A 9,331-nucleotide genomic window follows, 5' to 3' on the forward strand; every position below is an offset into this window, starting at 1 on the left:
CACGTGTTGAACTTTCTAATCTCTGCCTGTCTCCCTAGCCTGGCATGTGGTACTGGAAGTATTTAGTATTTAGTATCTGCCCTACCATTCCTATGTCATTGGTTCCAATGTGGACCATGACCAGTGGATCCCCCCCAGCTTTGGCCATCTACTAGTTTAGGGAAATCTTCCACCTGATAGATACCATGTGGGTCTCACTATTATTATTATTATTATTATTATTATTATTATTATTATTATTACCTGATTTCTTAGCAGACACCCTTGTCTAATCACAACATATCACACTATTTTTACATTTGTACCCATTTATACAGGTGGGCATTTACTGGAGCAATCTAAGTGAAGTACCTTGCTCAAGGTAACCTTCCAGTTATGAGTCCAAAGCCCTAACCACTACTGCACAGTGCTGCCTATAGCCTCCTGATTATTGAATCAGCACCAATGACATCCTTGCCGCCACTATGAAGTAACATACGATCAATGGAGGGAAAGGAAAAAAAAATCCTGACAATCAGTAAGCAAGATTATTTATTGTAGATAATAGGAAATTGACTTGGGTTGTTTAGCCTGCACACACATTAAATGCATTACGTGAAAGTAAATAGACTAACACAAAATAAAACTAGAATCATTCTTCATGGCCTGTAGGCTATTAAGTCCTTTTCAAATGCTAACGCTTCTGATAGCTTCTTCCTCTCTGGTCTGTCTAAATAACGACACAATCTTTGGGTGTTTAGCTCAAGCTTGTTCAGACAACAATTTATTGCTCCGCTTTTGAGCACCCCTTGCATATTTTCTTTTATTCATGTCTACCGTCACCTAGCGAAACATAGCTTACTGTTTAGCAATTTTGAAATTCAATCAGCGTAATGACGTAATGCATGCAAGATATCGTCGCTGTCGGCCGGAATCCTCGTAAATACAGTACGCCCACAATCCCCCCCCCCCCCCACCGATGAAGTAAAGCATTTCGCTGTGGACCGTAATGCATGTTAGATATTGTTGCTGCTACTTTTAATTAATTAATTTAAAAAAAAAAATGCTTTGGGGTGTGGGGGCCCCCCCGCCTCGCGAGTGCTGCAGGGGTGTCCCAGCCGCCAGTGAACAGCACTATGATTATTCACTACACACCTGCTATCTATCATCTGCTTTATAAACCCCTCCCTGACTCTCACTCACTTGCAAAGTTTTGTCAGTTCTTACTACAGATCTCAACCATGACCTTGGACTTCCCCCGATTCTCTGTTTGCCTGATTGCCTGACCCGTTCCTGTGACCACAACCACGACAGGTAACAAATTAAAGGAAAAACCTGAATAAATGAGTGGAGGAACATAACAAATGCAGATGCCTCCAAACAGGTGTACTGCATGATACAATTAAGAAATGAACATCCTATCATGCTCTATGGCATATATAAAAATGCTGAGCAGGTCCAGTTGACCATGATTTTGCATAAAGATGGTAAGAGGAAAGTATCTAAGTGACCTTGAAAGAGGGGTTATTATTGGGGCACGAATGGCAGGAGCTTCAGTCACAAAGACTGCTCAACTGGCTAGTGTTTCAATAGGAACAGTGACTAAAGTTACATCTGCATTTAGATCTATGGAAAACACATCAGTAAATAGGGTTTGAAATTGTGGTCGAAATTGCACATTCAATAACCATGATGCTCATGCATTACTGAGATATGTAAGGAAAAACAGAAGAGCAACTCTTTCCCAGGTGACTAAGAATGTCAATGCAGGACGTGATTAGACTGTGTCAGCAAGAACACAGAGAGGGATATGATAGTTGGTTTGCAGTGCATAAACCCATCATTACAAAGACAAATGCACATTCGAGAGTTCAGTGGTGAAAACATTATAGGCACTGGTCTACAGAGATTAAGTGATATGGTCATCCTTCACCATTCTCTCATGTGCATCTGTGGCGTACACCAAGAGAATGGTACAGGCCTGACTGCTTAACCTATACAGTGAGGGGGTCTGGAAGCTCTGTTATGCTGTGGGGGGCATTTTCCTGGCATGGTTTGGGTCCACTTGTCCCCTTAGAAGGAAGGGTCACTGCAAATTACGAAGTTATACTGAGTGATCACCATTACCCTATGGAGAAACATTTCTATCCTGATGGGATTTGTCTTTTCCAGGATGACAATTCCCCCATCCACAGGGCACGAGGGGTCACTGAATGATTTGATGAGTATGAAAATTATGTGAATCATATGCTATGGCCTTAGTCACCAGATCTCAAACCAATTGTACACCTATGGGAGATTTTGGACTGATGCGTTAGACAGCGCTCTCCACCACCATCATCAAAACACCAAATGAGGGAATATCTTTTGGAAGAATGGTGTTCCATCCCTCCAGTAGAGTTCCAGAGACTCATAGAATCTATGCCAAGGTGCATCGAAACTGTTCTGGTGGCTCATGGTGGCCCATCACCTTATTGAGACAATTTATGTTGTTTTTTCCTTTAATTTGTCACTCGTCGGTAGAGTTCCAATTTAAAGAAATCTGTATATACAGTACCGGTCAAAAGTTTTAGAACACCTCCATTTTTCCAGAATTTATGCAGTTTAATGTCTGAATGTATTAAAGCATAGGACAAATAAACCATTGGAGATAAAAAAAGAAATCATGGAATCGTTTTGTTTAACAAAATGTAACCCCTTAAGCTGACAAACCCCCGTGATACCCTAATTATGTAATTGTATGTGACATATATTTCTCTTTTAAGGTTTAAAATCTCCAAATTATTTCTATGGCCATGTGATTTATGACATTTTTCTGGTTAGGCTAATAAGGCTAGGTATGACCATGCCTATTGTATTGTTTGAACATACAGTTTATTATTGTATGAACCTCAGTTATAAAGAGAAATTGCATGTTTTGCTGTAATAAATATTTTATTTAATTCTATGTCAGCTGGTTTGAAAGGGTATAATTTAACAAATCTGGATGGAAGGTGACATGATAGACAATCAACAGGTAATTTATATATTCTACAGAATACAATGGTCAGATAAGTAATTATATACAAAGATTACAGTACTGGGAGATCTATAGTGAGTCTCAGTGGTGCCTCTTCTCAGTACACCTTTAGGATTCTAGTCAAGGTCTCCATGCATATAACATCATTCCAGAACCATGCTGGGCTATCTTATTAATAATCAATTGTAGCTGTGCAGCCCAAGACTGTTTATCCCCTGTACCTTGCACCAAGGTAGAGATACTTGATTACATTGTATATATTCCAGTTATTGTCTAACATAACTTCCCTTGAGAATCATACAAACAAAGGTAAAGTATTGGCCTAATAGGCTAATATCTATTAGCAGACACCCTGGGTGACTTTCAATTGTTACAATACATAGTATCATCTTATTTTTACATACAATTACCCATTAATACAGCTGTGTTTTTATTGGCGCATTCTAGGTACAGTACTGCGCTCAAAGGTACAACAGCAGTGCCCCCCACCTGGGATTGAACCCACGACCCCCAGCTCAAAAGAACTAATTGCTACTCCACACTGCTGCCACCACACAGTTACTTGAGGTCCAGCACAGTGAAGTTGTGCATAGGTAACATTTCACATTTCAGAGAAAGGAAGACCATGCATACCAAGCAGATATACAACATATTCAATGTATATTGTGTACAAAATGTATTTCAAAGACTAATTTGAGGAATTCTAACACAAACATGTTAACACTAGTGTAACTTGATACATTGTGAAAATGTGATGTGGTACAAATGCTATTAAAATTGATGATGATGATGTTACACAGGTTGAAGGTTAAGAAAACAGCAACAACACTGTAATGCAGCATGAAAACTGCACTATATGTGTTTGGGAAATGCAGAAAAGTTATTGGGATCCTTTAAGGTAGAGGGCAACAAGTAAGACATTCTCAAAAAGCAAAAAAGGGGGACAAAACTTATACCTATTGTTAATCTACATTTTAGGTGCATTAGACCATTGCTCTTATTTCCTCCCTCAAGTGAATGTACAAATCCAAGGCTTCATATGCAGTAACTGGAATATTTAACTGTTGCTCTCTCAAACAATGTTGCAGAGATCATAAACATCTGATTCACAGGGAATGAGAAGTCGAGAAGAGCATTCTGTGTAACACACGTCGAGTTTAGCACTATCCACTGCACACAGACATTCATGTGGGTCATACAGTTCGGGGAGGAAACACATGATGTTGGGAACATTTGGATTTCTTGAGGGCCTGATGCAGTAATAGCTAAAGTTTAATAAAAAAATCTATACCGCTTACAGTTTCAATTACCAAATATTCAAATTTTAAGCGTAAATAATCAATAGGTGATCAGTATAAACTAATTCTCTATATCAATAAAGGGTTAATCTAACAGTGGGGGAACACTACTTAAAGTTATTGAGGAATGTAATTATTGGCGATTGTGCCCCTTGCAGAGTCCGTTGTAAATCTGCCGTTGATTCATCCACACATCCCCCCCCAAACACATACTCCTGTTGTGGAGAATTCGACACCCCCACCTCTGTGTTATGTCCTCCCACCCCCCACATCCTCAGCTTGACAACTCGATTGCACTAACAAACACCATGGCACAATGATATGTAAAATATGCAAAGTAGGACAATTAACTACATAATAATTATTATTATTATGTTTTTTCTTCAATAATCTAGCAATAGGTGTAATTATTTCTTCTTGTATTTTTTAATAATCATATTCAAATGCAAGACTATGCCATGTAGAACGATCAGCACATATGTTGTTATTATTATTATGATAATGATGATGATGTTAATCATTGTACTGTGTGTGTGAATGTTTTGGTCTGAATTTGGTTCAACTACAGATCCCATAGATTACTGGAGTGACACAGCTCAGTGAAACCTATAGAGGAGAGACAGCAAGACATTGTGGGGGCTGTAGTCTTTCAGCTTCAGTCTTGAAAGTAATTCCATCTTACAAACTCTACTCATCCTGACGGGGGCAAATTGCCACCATATATATGGCTTTACAAAAAGAAAGTACAATGCAAATTGACAAATGTGTCTGTATGACAGAAAGTATGTTGTTTATCCATGGGTTAAAGCATGGCTTGTGCGGCACCTGGGACCTGAGTGAAGTCAGGTTGAAGCAGGTGTATTGCGGCTTCTGGAGCAACGCCTAGTTTCCATACAGATCCCAATACAGACTACAAGAACCTGTCCTCATTCTATTACATTGTCTTAAGTACATTACATATAATACATACATAAATGCATAAATATATAAATAAAGGCATCACATGTTCAAACTGTAGCCTATCCATTTGCCCCTCGTTGGGATCAAATGAAAGATGACAAATGGAGAGCTGTAACACATGCAACTGAGAGAATAAGGATAAAGCAAGTGAATAGCGGCTTCTGTGGGTGCGGAACCCATGGGCTAAAGCATGCCTTATGTGGCACCTGGAAGCTGCAATATGTAATGCTTAAACAAGAGCATATTGGCTTCTGGAGGCGCCGAGCCGGAGAGTTAAAACATGCAGTGTGTGGCCCCTGGGAGCAGTGTGAAATAAGGCTGAAGCAGGTGTATTGCGGCTTCCGGAAGCAACGCCTAGTTTCCATACAAGTAGATAGTAGGGTTTTTTGGGCGCGGCCTATTTTGTTATGACGTATGCCCTAAGCTTATTAATATTCCTACGTCATAATTGGGGGGCGTGATTTTAGGTAGATTTATTTCCTTAATTATTCCTACGTCATATCCGTCAGAAAGTGTACACCCATAAAACCCTGAACAACAAGGCCGCCCATAAAGACCCCCACCCCTCTGAAGGCAACGCCCCGAAACTCTCCTCTCTATTTAAGAACCCGCGCTGCTTTTAGGCAATACCTCTTTAATTCTCAGCATCTGAAACATCCCGCTTCTTCAACATGGCCAGCGACATCAACATGAAACCCCGCAAGAAACAATCCCGGGCAAGGGTTCCTGTACTCACCAATTTGAAGATTGAACACTCCTGGGTGTTGTTCTGGGGGGGTCGACGGGGTTACCGCTTTAAAAGGGATCCCAGCTATGTTGGAGTGGAGCTTTATGCTTTGGGAGAGAAGGAGGGTACGTTGGAACCTTTTGAGACGGTGATTGAATACTCTTATGAGGACTGGTTGAAGGTGATGGCATGGAGAGACCAGGGGCTTGTGGATAAGACTCTAGAAGGCTTGCATGAGGTTCCAAGAGAAGGCGAAACGGAGTCTCCGACGCAGAGTTTTGAAAGGTGTGAATGGGAAAGCTTGCAGAACTATGGTACAGTGGTGAAGAGTCTATCTCTAACTACTGATCGTAAGGTTTTGTTTAGCAGTACCCTGATTACAAACCCTATTGAAGGGGTTGTGGAGGATCCAGAAAAACAGGTTACTGAAATTATGTTTGACGCCGTGGACTGGCCGTTCTTGAAAGAGGTCATAAACTGTATAAATGATGGTTTTGACATCTTGACCAAATGTTCACAACTGGATTCTGTTAGAAGGAGAATATGCTGGATTATGGATTATATAGCCCCCTTGAATGACGACGACGATGATAAAACAGACGACCTGTGGGGGTTTGGAGGGGGGTCTGACGGCTCAGGGTCTACTCTCTTCTAAGAGGGCGGTGTGTCGTGACGTAGTGAAGAGATAGGATAAAAGGCGCAACAATTCATTCATGGTTTAAAATTAAAGAGAATGTCTTACCCGAAAGCTGCGGACGTCGACAGGCTCTACAGGCCTCTTCAAACCCGGGATCAACCCTGGTTCTATTCCCCAGATTTTGTATACACACCGGAACCCTCTGACTGCGGTTACCCTCCAAGACCTCAGACCCCGGTCCCTCAGGACGAAACAACATGCGGGGCGATGGATGTCCAAATGAGTCTCGTGGATCCCCAGCCTCTGGAGCTCCTGGAGGGCCTCGATTTTGCCGAACTGTCTACCGTCTGTGCGTCTCAGGAGGGGGTCAGTCCAATGGATGTAGAAACACCCCACAAACCACCAGGCGACCCAATGAGCATCGGACTGTCTCGGGGACGTGATGAAGACGCAGGATTTATGCCCGGGGTATGTGACCAAGTAAGCAGAGTGGTTAAAAGCACCCTGGTGTATATTCTGAGTGCTCTCATCGACAGAGCTCTGAAAGAAGTCTGTCGAGGGTGTGAAGTGAATCACCCCAGTCAGTTGAGACACAGTTGTTTGTTTGAACCAGACCGTTACTATTTCCTGTTCTATTTCAACGTGTTTTACAGAAGACTGAACAAACCGTGGCTGAAACCGGCACTAATCAAGGCTCTGTCTTACTCCCACATACATGTCACTGCGGGACAAGTCCAGAAAATCATAGATGAGATTTTGCTGGAGCTGAAAAAGGAGCCGTTTATAATAGAGAAACTTGGGCAGCTGCTCAATGACCTGGATGAGCCAAGTAGAAAAACCGCTGGCAAGCTAAAAGCTTATTTCTTCCGTAAAGAAGTTAAAGCTGGGGGCAGCGACGAAGAATTCGACATCTACGCCACTGATTCAGACTCTGACCTGAACTAAGGGACTTTGAACATGGGGAATGTTCTGGACTGCTGCTGCAACTGGTTCTGTCATCAACACTCTGCAGCTAACCTGAGAGCGCTATTACACCATGTGCTTGACAGAAAAGTAGCCAATGCGAGCCTTTTCTCTACAGATTTAACCATCGATGAGGATCAACTTTCAAACCTGGAAAAGTTAATGGTTGCTGTAACAAAGACCGGGGGGTACGAACACTGGGATGAAGCGCTCAAGGGGGCCAAGAATGATATTAGGCCATTTCATCAACATCTGTATGACCTTTTACTGAACATGTTTAATACCCCTCTGTTTACTTTTAAAATAGGTCATATTGTTGTTTTATTTACATATGTAACTGAGGTGTGTGCCTACAAGATAAAGAAACAGGTATTTGTTGATATAGATCAAGTAACCAATCATATGATTTCTTTTTGTCTGGACCGTAGAAAAAATTGTTGTGTATGTTATACTTTTCTCAAATGTCTAAAAAGGGGTATCTGCTCTCCTGAAGTTGAATAAAAAACCTTGTATAAAAACTTTGGCGCATAGTGTGGGTCTGTGTGTTTATTTGCCAGAATGACTCGGCAAGCTCCCCAAATGCATGAACTATACTACAACCCAGCAAAGATTGGGGGTTTGGCGGGTAAGAAGGGTTTTCAAAGAGGACTCGCTGAGGCCGGTGTGAAGGTTAATGATGTGGTTGTTTCAGAATGGTTACGGGAACAAGACGCCTATACCTTACATAAACCTCTCAGGATTAACTTTAAAAGAAACCGCGTATATGCAACTGACATAGACTCACAATGGCAAATGGATCTAGTCGATATGTCAAATTTATCAAAACATAACAATGGTCACAAATTTATGTTGATGTGTATCGATGTGTTATCAAAATATGCCTGGGCTCGCATTCTACATAATAAAACAGGTCGGGCGGTGACAAGAGCCTTTGAGGATATATTGTCCCAGGGCCGATGTCCTAAAAAACTGCAGACTGATAAAGGAAAAGAGTTTCTCAACAGAGAATTTCAGAATCTACTGAAGAGACACAAAATACATCATTTCACCACCGGTAATGAGCTTAAGGCATCGGTGGTGGAGAGGTTTAACCGCACCATAAAGACCAAAATGTGGAGATATTTTACAGCGGTCAACACGTTCAAGTATTTTGATAAAGTTCAGGATTTTATCGATGCTTACAACCAAGGGTATCACGCCAGTATTAAAATGAAGCCTATAGATGTTGATCAAAGTAATTCTTTTAAGGTCTATAAAAAATTATACGGCCCATTTATTAAGAAGGGGAAAACTACTTATAAGTTCAACATCGGCGATGTGGTTCGCGTTTCAAAGCTAAGGAGTACTTTTGCCAAAGGTTATGAACAAACATTTTCTGACGAATATTTTACAGTTACCGAACAGGTGGCTAGAGACCCCCCCGTGTACCGGTTAAAAGACTATGACGGGGAGGATATAGAAGGAACGTTTTACGAAGCCGAGTTACAAAAAATTATTGTGGGTAAAGACATTGTATACAGAGTTGAAAAGATATTAGCTGAGAAAACCCAGAACCGGAAAAAATATGTGTTGGTGAAATGGCTTGGATGGCCTGAAAAGTTCAATAGTTGGGTCCCGGAACAACAGGTTTGTGATATTCAAGCCTTATAACAACGTGTCCGCGGGGGTGTTGGGGTCATTACTTTCGATACTCAAGATGGAATCAGGAGGCTTCTACGTGACTCTACCCAGTAACGCCTCTCTCGATA

This window comes from Amia ocellicauda, chromosome 18, assembly GCF_036373705.1.
Source record: "Amia ocellicauda isolate fAmiCal2 chromosome 18, fAmiCal2.hap1, whole genome shotgun sequence".
Lineage (NCBI taxonomy): Eukaryota > Metazoa > Chordata > Actinopteri > Amiiformes > Amiidae > Amia > Amia ocellicauda.